Genomic DNA, 10405 nt, shown 5'->3' with positions numbered 1-10405 from the left:
CAATTAATGACAAAAATTTGGAGTTCTGGGTGTGGCTTTGTGGGATAATGCATTGGATCACAAGGTCAGTAGTTAAAACTCACCAGCTGCTTCTCGAGAACCCCACACAGGGTCACTATGAGTTGAAACCAACTAGACAACACTTAACAACAATGACAAAATTTTACCTGAAAATTTTTAATTGGCTCAACTGATTTATTGAGAGGGGTATATTTGATCTGAGATATCATAATTGGCTGAAAAGTAATTTAAAAATGATTTGACGTTACAGATTATATAAAATACATGGTCAAGCTGGATTTATTTATCACATGTTATTTTGGACTGGACACCCATCTTTTTCAGCATCGTGATTTTCCAAATGTCCTGACAACATCATTTTTTAAAGGCCACTGAGTTGGGGTTACACAATCAGTCATAGTTCTGCGGAAATTTAAAGAAAAGAAAAACAAGAATCTTGTGTGTCACCTATGCATCGGATTTTCTTTCTTTCTTTTTTTTTTTTTTTACCCACACACATGAAACTTTCTATTGTGAATATAAGTGAAGAGTTATAGAGCAGATCCTCAGTTTTATAATCAACAAATCACAGTTTGTTTTGTCTTAATTGCAATCCTCCCTCCATGAACAACAGTTATCCCACTTCCTCTATGTAGTTCTTATTTCCATTGCAACTTTCTCCCCAACCCTTCTGAACTTTGCCTCTAAGTAAATGTTGACCTTTGATCTTCAGTGGTTAGCCATTCCATGATGAATAGCAAATACCTTTTTAAAACAACATACAAAAGGATCACGTGGAACCTCAGCTACTTAAGACAGAGACATTGCCATGCTGCAATGAGTCTCAATGACTGGTAAGACTGAGGAATTCGCACTGACCACCTAAGACAGGCAGGTCCCTTAAACAATCAATAAATAAGGAGGACTCAGATGCAGACAGTACAGACCCGGTCAGGAGGTCAAGCCCCTGTGGGCCCAAGCGTTGTTGACCGTCCAAACCATAGGCTCTGAGGATCAGACTCTAGCCACCTAGTAGACATAGCAAACTGTCCCTCATCTGATTATTCAGTAATGCTTGTTAGTAATCTCATACATGAGGCCTGGATATCCACAGACAAATGTAAAATCCTTCCTTAAAAGCCGAGACTGTAAATTCCAAAAAGCCAAGTCCGCCCCCCGATCCAAAAAAAAAAAAAAAAGCTAAAGAGGATAGAGAGAAACACTGTAAACTGATGATATATGGCGGGGATAATAATCAATGTAATGAAACAAGCTATATGAATGGTTGAATGTGAAGCTGATGATGTGCCCTGTAAACTTTCACTCAATGCAAAATAAAAACATTTAATTAAAAACAAAAAACAAAAAAAACACAACATACAAGATGACTATACACATGGACCTCACCAGACAGAATACACAGTAATCAAATTGACTACAGCTGTGGGAAGAGATCATGGAAAAACTCAATAACATCATCCAAAACAAGGCCAGGGGCAGACTGTGAAACAGATCAATTGCTCATATGCAACTAAAGGCTAAAACTGAAGAAAATTAAAACAAGTACACGAGAGCCAAAATATGACCTTGACATATCCCACATGAATTTAGACACCATATTAAGGACATATTTGATGCATTAGACATGAATCACTGAAGACCAGATGACATCAAGAACATTATACAGGAAGAAAGTAAAAGGTCTAAGAAGACAAGAAAGAAGGAAACGACCAAAATGGATGTCAGAAGAGAATCTGAAATATGCTCTCCAGCACAGAGATGAAAACACAAATGCAAAAATATGAGGAAGCAAAAGGCTGAACAGAAAATTTCAAAAGTCAGCTGGAGAAGACAAAGTTAAATATTATAGTGAAATGTGCAAAGACCTGGAGTTAGAAAACCAAAAGGTAAGAACATGCTCAGCATTTTCAGGCTGAGGGAATTGAAGGAAAAATTCAAGTTTCCACCTGCATCATTGAAGGATTTTATGGGCAAAATATTGAATGATGTAGAAAGCATCAAAATAAGATGGAAGGAATACACAGTCACTGTATCAGAAAGATAGGGTCAATGTTCAACCATTTCAAGAGGTAGCATATGATCAAGAGCCAATGATACTGGAGAAAGAAGTTCAAAGTGCACTGAGGGAATCTATGGGCAAAATATTGAACGATACAGGAAATATCAAAAGAAGATTGAAGCAATTCACAGAGTCACTGCACCAAAAAAGACTGGTTTGTGTTCAACCATTTCAGGAGGTAGCATATGATCAAGAACAAGAACATATGGTACTGAAAGAAGAAGTCCAAACTGTACTGAAGATAGCTGCAAAAAACAAGTCACCAAGAATTTAAGGAATACCAACTGAAATGTTTCAACAAAGTGATGCAGCACTGGAAACACTGTCTATTCCAAGAAATTCAGAAGACAAACTAGCCAACTAACTAGAAGAGATCCGTGTTTGTGCCCATTCCAAAGTTGACCCAACAGAGTGTGGAAATTATCAAACAATATCTTTAATATCACATTCAAGTCATATTTTACTGAAAATAATTCACAAACAGTTGTAGCAGCACATTGGCATGTTGTTGTCATTGTTTAGTGCTGTTATATTGGTTCTGACTCATAATGACCCTGTCCAGAGTTTCTGAGGAATAGCTGGTAGATTTGAATGCTGACCTTTTGGTTAACAGTCCAATGCTTATCGGACAGCGCCACACCAGCAGCTTCTAGAAATTCATGCAGGATTTAGAAGAGGATATGTAATGAATAATACCACTGCTAATATCAAATACATATTGTCTAAAAAAGATTACCAGAAAAAAAATATTTACTTGTGCTTTAGACTATGTGGATAATAACAAATATGACTAACATTGGGAAGGATAAGTATTACAGAACACTTAGTTATGCTTATGAGAAACCTGTATATAGACCAAAAGGCAGGAAAGGGGACACTGAATGGTTTAAAATCAGGAAAAGTGTGCGTCAGGGTTGTATCCTTTCACCATGCTTATTCAATCTGTGTGCTGAGCAAATAATCCAAGAAGCTGGAGTACATATGAAGAAGAATGCTACAGCATCAGGATTACAGTAAGGCTTACTAACACTGCGCTATGCAGATGACAAACCTTGCTTGCTCAAAGTAAAGAGGGCTTGAAGCACTTGCTGATGAATTTCAAACAATACAGCCTGCAGTATGGATTACAACTCAATGGAAAGAAAACAAAAATCCTCACAATGGACCAATAAATAACTTCATGAGAAGCAGAGAAAAGATTGAAGTTGTCAAGGATTTCATGTTATTTGGATTCACAGTCAATACTCCTGGAAGCAGCAGTCAAGAAAACAAATAATGTATTGCATTAGGCAAATCTGTGGCAACGGACGGCTTTAAAGTGTTAAAGAAAAAAGATGTCACATTGAGGAAGGTGAGCTTGACCCAAGCCTCATATGGCTGTATAAGCTGGACAATGAATAAGGGGGACCAGAGTGGAGTTAATGCATCTGAATTGAGTTGTTGTTGAATAGTATTGAAAGTACCATGGATCGCCAGAAAAACAAACAAATCTGTCTTGGAAGACGTACAGCCAGAATCCTCCATAGAAGCCAGGATGGTGAGACTTCACCTCACACAGTTTGGCCATGTTATCAAGGGACCAGCCACTTGAAAAGAACATGCTGCTTGGTAAAGTGGAGGGTCATTAAAAATTAGGAAGATGGACTGATACAGAACAACAACAATAGTCTCAAGCATAACAATTGTGAGGATGGTATAGGACTGAGCAGGGTTTCATTCTGTTGTACATAGGATTGCTAAGAGTCAGAACCAACTCGACAGCACCTAATAAAAACAAACAAATATCAGTGGAAGAAAGGGAGACCCAGAGAAATGAATTCACTTATTGCGGCCCTGATGGGTGCTGCTACTACTTTAACAGGTGCCACTTATTTGGAGCCATTCACAAAGATGCCCAACAGTTTGGTATAACTAAGACATGCAGGCACCACCCTTCTGTAAATGTCTTGTGCTGTGGCGGCTTACATGTTGTTATAACGCTGGAAGTTATGCTATTGGTATTTTAAACCTGTCACCCATGGTGGACAGGTTTCAGCAAAGCTCACAGACTAAGACAGACTAGAAAGAAAGGCCTGATGATCTACTTCTGAAAAGTTCACTGATGGAAACCCTATGGATCACAACAGAATACTGTCCGGTACTGTGTTAGATGAGTCCCTTAGGTTGGAAGGCACTTCACATAGACTTGATCATACCAAGGATCGTGAAGAGGGTGCGAGCCTGGGCAATGTTTTGTTCTGTTGTACACAAAGACAATCACCACCACCACTACCATCCTTAGCTTTCTTCCTGGAGCACTTGCCTTCAGAAGAATGGCTCAAGGATGGAGGCAGGCTTAGGACAAGACTCAGTGTTGGAGGCTAATAGAAATCATCATTAATAGAAATTATAGTTGACATTCATTTAGTGCCCGTCACTGAGGAATGTAATTTCCTTCTTATCTGATAACCTTATACCCTACAAGGTCAGTATCATGATCCTAATTCTACAAGTGGGAAAACCGAGTGGCAGAGAAATTAGGTAGCTTCCCCAGAGACAAAGACCTAGAACTTGAATCTGCCTACAAAGACTAGGAGTTCTGATGTGGCGCTGTGGGTTAATGCGCTGGACTCAAAGTTGGTTTGAATTACAAGGTCGGTGATTCAAGCTCACCAGCTGCTCCTTGGAAACCCTATACAGGGTCACTTTGGGTCGGAACTGACTCAACAGCACTTAACAAAAACAACGAAGACTATGCTCTCTCCACTACAGAACCAACCAGTCTCGAGTTCTGCCTCTGCACCAAGCCATCCCTAAAGGAATCGGACATTAGTCTCCATTTATGAACACAATTACACTCACATGGTGATTATGCTGTCCTTAGATCATACCAGCCTGGCCTTATGGCTGAAATGGTTCATGTTTAGAATGGGACCCAACACATCTACCATAATTTTTTTCTTCTTACTCTGGGAAGTTTTCCTTGCAATCATTTCCTTTTCCACTGGTAAGCTTGACCCATGGTTACCAGGCAAATCCATGCTTTTTCATATTGTCTGACTTCCACTCTTAAGAACAGACTAGAGGAAAAGGCGGTAGAGAAAAGACCAAGAAAGGTTAAGAAAATCTAGCCCTCTTTCTGACCTCCAACCCTCATGTTGGACACCCAGCATTCTCATTCATGAGTTGGCAGTGAGCAATCCTAACCACCAACTCTTTTGTGGCCAATGGACCTACCTTTTGGTCCTACATCAGTTCATCATATAACCCTTGAACTTCAACCCACGGCTGTGCAAAGAAATACCATTACAGGCAGTGTGGCTTGTATATCAGCTGTTCCAACACCAGAGTAAATGAAAAGGGGAGAAAAACCCTTCCCCCACGACTCTTTCATTCTCCTGCAGCCACTCTCCAGAGCTTAAGCTAATGGTTTGCTCCCTTAGAAGGTGGCAGCCGATACAAACTGTCCCTGTGGAAGTTACCCCTATGAGAAGTCCCTGTGGATGTTGCAGGGAGAAGGGCCTCAAGAGTAGAGCTACTAAGGCATCGGGGACGCACTGACTTAGACACTGTGGAACTTGACATGTTGATCTATTATTCCTGCACTCTGTTTTAAAAGTGAATTCATGTGTGTTCTTCCTCCCAACACCATCGTAACTTTGATCCTGCCCCTTTTTGGCAAGCACAGTATTTCTGTGGTGCCAGGTGCATTGACTTTGCAATTAAAGGATTTGATCACTTGCATGGCTTTTAGCTGTATGATCCTGGGGAAGTAATTTAATCTCTATGAACCCTGGCTTTCTTATCTGTAAAAAGGAAGTTAAGAGTTTTGTGAAAATCTTGTCAAAAATTCCTAATTCTACTTTTGCATGTTTAAAACATATACATTTTAGTCCAGGAATGAACATGTGTATATGTGATGTCAAATAATATCGTGAGCCTAAGGTTCCTCTTCCCATCTCAAACCCTTGAAATTAGAGCCATGTGTTTTCTCTCCCTCCCCTTGCCAAGGCACGGCACAGTGGGAGCCCAACAATGACTCAATAAAAAAAAAAAAAATCCTCAAACCTATTGTGCTCTCACCTGTTTCCTTTAGTTATGTGATTTCTTAACTCTAAATTCTAAAGGTTTTTCAAAGTATAAACAGATTTCTGCATTGGGTTTGAAGTAATTGCTAGGGTGCAAACATCTTGTAAACTTCCTAACAGGTGCAGTGAACTGTGCTGATTATTCACACTGGTCCATTTTGTGGGCGCTGTGGGTTAATGTGCCAGACTGCAAAGCCGTTTGAACTACAAGGTCAGTGGTTCAAGCTCACCAGTCACTCCTTGGAAACCCTATACAGGGTCACTATGGGTTGGAACCAACTCGACGGCACTTAACAACAATTGCATTTTGGTTCAATGGATTTGGGGTACAAAATCTGAACTTTCAATAGGAACCTCTGGGAGTTTGTTGTAGCTCAGAAACATCTGAAACGATTAGCTAACAATACAATCAGGGAAATTTACTACTGAGTCAGCCATTCATTCTGATGACCATACTTATCTGAAACATGCGTTAGAATCGTGACATGGAAATATATTGTGAAGTTTATATTTTAACATATAGAGAGGTAAAGCAGTTGACAGTAAGGGAGCCAATAACTCTTCTTATTAACTATAAGGAAACCATAGTGGTAAATATGCTATGTGAGAGTTCACAGAGCCTATTTGGAATCCAGTCCAATTTTCTTATTCACATAATAAAAGGTCTTTACTTGTTCAAAAGTTCAAACTTTTTGAAGCCTTCTTGTGTATATCATCACAAGTGTCCTTAGAAGATGAAAGGAAATAGCATAGGCACGCAATGGAAACAGCAATGTGAAGATAGAAGCAGAGATCAGAATGAATGATGCAGCTACAAGCTCAAGAATGCAGGGGGCAGCAGTGAAGTAGGCTTCCTGCAGAGCCTCTGCATTACATAAGACCATAGGTGGAATCCTAAACAGCATCCAGAATCTTGAGAGGTGGGAAATTTCCACTTGAAAGGACAAGCAGACCAGCCTGGAGCTGCTAGAAGAACAGAAGATACTGCTTGAAATAAAGACTGACAGGAAAAATACAAACAATATAGGCAGACTGATTACTACAAGAACAAGCAAGTTGCCTCAGAGCAAACCCCCTTGAAAGACTAAGACTCAATGGGAATACACGCTCTGATTGGTGACCACGTTTGTCACCTATAAGGGGAAGTGAGGGGAAAACATTACTGAAGCTGCGAGTTAAGCCCTACAAAATTCAATAGACTCCTGTGAACCCGGGTGGATACCTGGTTGGCCAGAAGTGTGGCAAGACCTGGGGACTCTTGAGCCCAGAGTCAGTGACATAGCCACAGAGGACTAGAGTGGAGAGTGAAGTGTCCAGCTGATAAGAGAGGGCATATGCAGAACACCCACACTTGTAGATAATACCCACTTGACCTGGCTTCAGAGGCTGTATGATCACAGTTCAACTAGAAGAGGAAAAAAAGCAATCTGATACAAATCGGTGACCTTGACCTACACCTATGGATGCAGTAGCTCAAAAGAGGGAACAAATCTTTACAGCAAGGATCATTCCCACCCTCTCCATACACAGAGTAGGCAGGGATGGGCAACGTGGACATTGGCTACCCAAAATGGGGGGGCTACAAAGGCAAGAAGTGACTGGCTTACAAGCTTGCAAGAGGGAGCCTAGACCCAGAAGGCGCAGAGGAAGGTAGGATCTTCACTGAGCGGTATCCAATCTGTCTAGGCAGGGTTAATGAAAGGAAATGCAGATAGGTCTCTTGTGATGCAATAGTGAATAATTGCTATGGGGACTGATTGTGAGGGTTGGAAATGTAAAGGTGGACATTTTGGAGCAAAAGGAGGGGAGTGATTGACTTTGCAGTCCAGGAGCAGAGGTCCCTGGGACCATCAAGGGAGAAGAGCAGAGAGCGGGACCCTACCCAAAGAAGCAGTGACGCCAGAGATGGAGGCAGAGACAATGACGTGGAGAGATGGAGCGGCTGGGGACTTTAGACCCAGAGAGGGAGAGGGGCTGTGCTGATGACCAGGGCAGGCTTGCAGGGTATACTATGTGGTTGGTTGATGATGCATGGAGGAGATTGTAACCATGGCAATGAAATGATATATGACAGGATGAATGTAAAGCTAATGATCTCCCATGTAAACTATCACATAATTCACAATAAAACATTAAAAAAGAAAAAAGAAATGCAGGAGGCCAACCAGAACCCCGAAGATGCAAAGACTGAAATCTTTCCTAGAGCCTCCAGAGGGAATGTAGCCTGACAACACTTTAATGTCAGATTTCTGGTCTCCAGAACTGTGCTAGAATAAACTTGTGTTGTTTTAAGTCACCAAATTTGTGGAAATTTGTTACAGCAACCACAGGAAACTAACACAAGCAGCAAAGTCCTTATATAAAAGACACCACTCCCCAGACTCCTTTGCAGTCAATAGGACTGTGAACTAATTTCTGAAATGGATGCAGAATTAAGTGGTACTTATTTGCAGTTGGGAGATTGGTCCTTTCTTCTCTCTTGCTACCTTGCAATGTGACTGCTTGGTGCTGCCTGTTGGAGACTAGCACTCTTCTTGATTGAAGATGATGCAGCGGTCTCTGCCTTGTGTGGACCTCTCTTTGGGCTACCTGACAGCAAAATGCTGTGCCTGCTAAGGGAAGAAAGGGACAATAAACAAGAAAAACCTGCAGCACCCGCTTGACCTGTGTCAGCATGTACGTGTGCAAGGCTGGATCCTGAGAAGGCTAGAGCAAGGCGGGTTGTTGTTGCTATGAGCCAGTGTCAGTTCTTCACATGTTTGCAAAGGAACATGTGACTTTTAGTGACCGTGTACAGGGTTTCCGAGGCTGTAAATCTTTACGGGAGCAGAAAGCCTCATCTTTCTCCCGTGGAACAGCAGGTAGTTTTGGACTGCTGACCTTGCGGTTCGCAGCCCGATTTGTAACCACTACACTACCAGAGCTCCTAGAGCAAAGTGGGTGGTGGTGTCTAAAAATGACAGCATTCTCTTGTGATACTTATTTCCCAGTAAAGACCTTGGAAAACAGTGTTATGATGGTTCTTGGAAGCTTGGAATAAAGGATGGCCCACACTAAGTGAAGTAGAAATTCCAAAACAGATGGTGGAACAAGGGATCAAAATGCTCAGAAGTGGCATTCTGAAGTGGGTATCCTGAGGCAGCAGACCACCAGTTGAGAATGTTCTGTGGGAGGGTCTGAAGGATATTCTTCTTTAACAAAAGGTAAAGGAATTTACTGCTAAGAGGGGCTCCAGCATCATTGGAAAGCTCAGGGTGGTTGTTCTCTGTAGCTCATAGCTGATAGAGTTGTAGTTAGGTGTCATCGAGTTGGCTCTGACTCTTATGCCCGTATGCACAACAGAACAAAACTCTGCCCAGTCCTCTACCATCCTCACAATTGTTATGTTTGAATCCATTGTTGCTGCCACTGTGTCAATCCATCTCATGGGGGCGGGGGGTCTTCCTCTTTTTCGCTGAGCTCCACTTTACCTTCTCCAGGGACCGATGCCTGTCCAAAATATGTGAGATGAAGTCTCAGCATCTTCATTGCAAAGGAACATTCTAATTGTATCTCTTCGAATACAGATTTGTTTCTTCTTCGGCCAGTCCATAGTATTTCCAGTATTATTTGTCAAAACTATCATTCAAATGCATCAGTTCTTTGAATCAGCATCGCTCATAGTGGGAACAAGATCACACACAAAAAAAGTCAGGTAGCAATGGTTAATGAATAAAGACAGGTGGACAAATTAACCATAATCTGCAGCAAGATCAGAGTGGCACTTGAGGGGCCTGAACCCCACAGAACTACAGAATCCAACACAAGATTCCCAGAGAGAAGTTTGATGAGCAGTCAACAGGTATTTTTCAGTCTCTTCAATAAAAAATCAATAATGGAGAGGAAGGACTTCCTAAGTTTCCCTGACAAGGCAGCTCAGGTAGGGCAGTCTCGGGGGAAAGGGGCAGAATCGCACATAGGAAACCTCTAACAGACAGCCTTTGAACAAACATAAGATATTATATTTCAACATTCTGAACTAGTTTTTTTTAAAAGATCAAATTGCTGAGGAATTACAGGCATTTTGAGCTTTTGCCTGCCTGCATGTGGCTTCCGCTTCCGCGCCCGTGCTGGCCAGTGCCTCTGCCCTCTGCAGACCTTGGAATGCAGGGCTAGAGCAACCCCACTTAGAAGGCTGCATTTCCAGAGAAAAGGAAACATTAACTAACAAAGCCGAACAAATAGAGATGGATATTGGCACGGATATCAGGAAATTCAG

Source organism: Chrysochloris asiatica, unplaced genomic scaffold, assembly GCF_000296735.1.
Source record: "Chrysochloris asiatica unplaced genomic scaffold, ChrAsi1.0 scaffold00207, whole genome shotgun sequence".
NCBI lineage: Eukaryota > Metazoa > Chordata > Mammalia > Afrosoricida > Chrysochloridae > Chrysochloris > Chrysochloris asiatica.
This window is presented reverse-complemented; position numbering follows the sequence as displayed.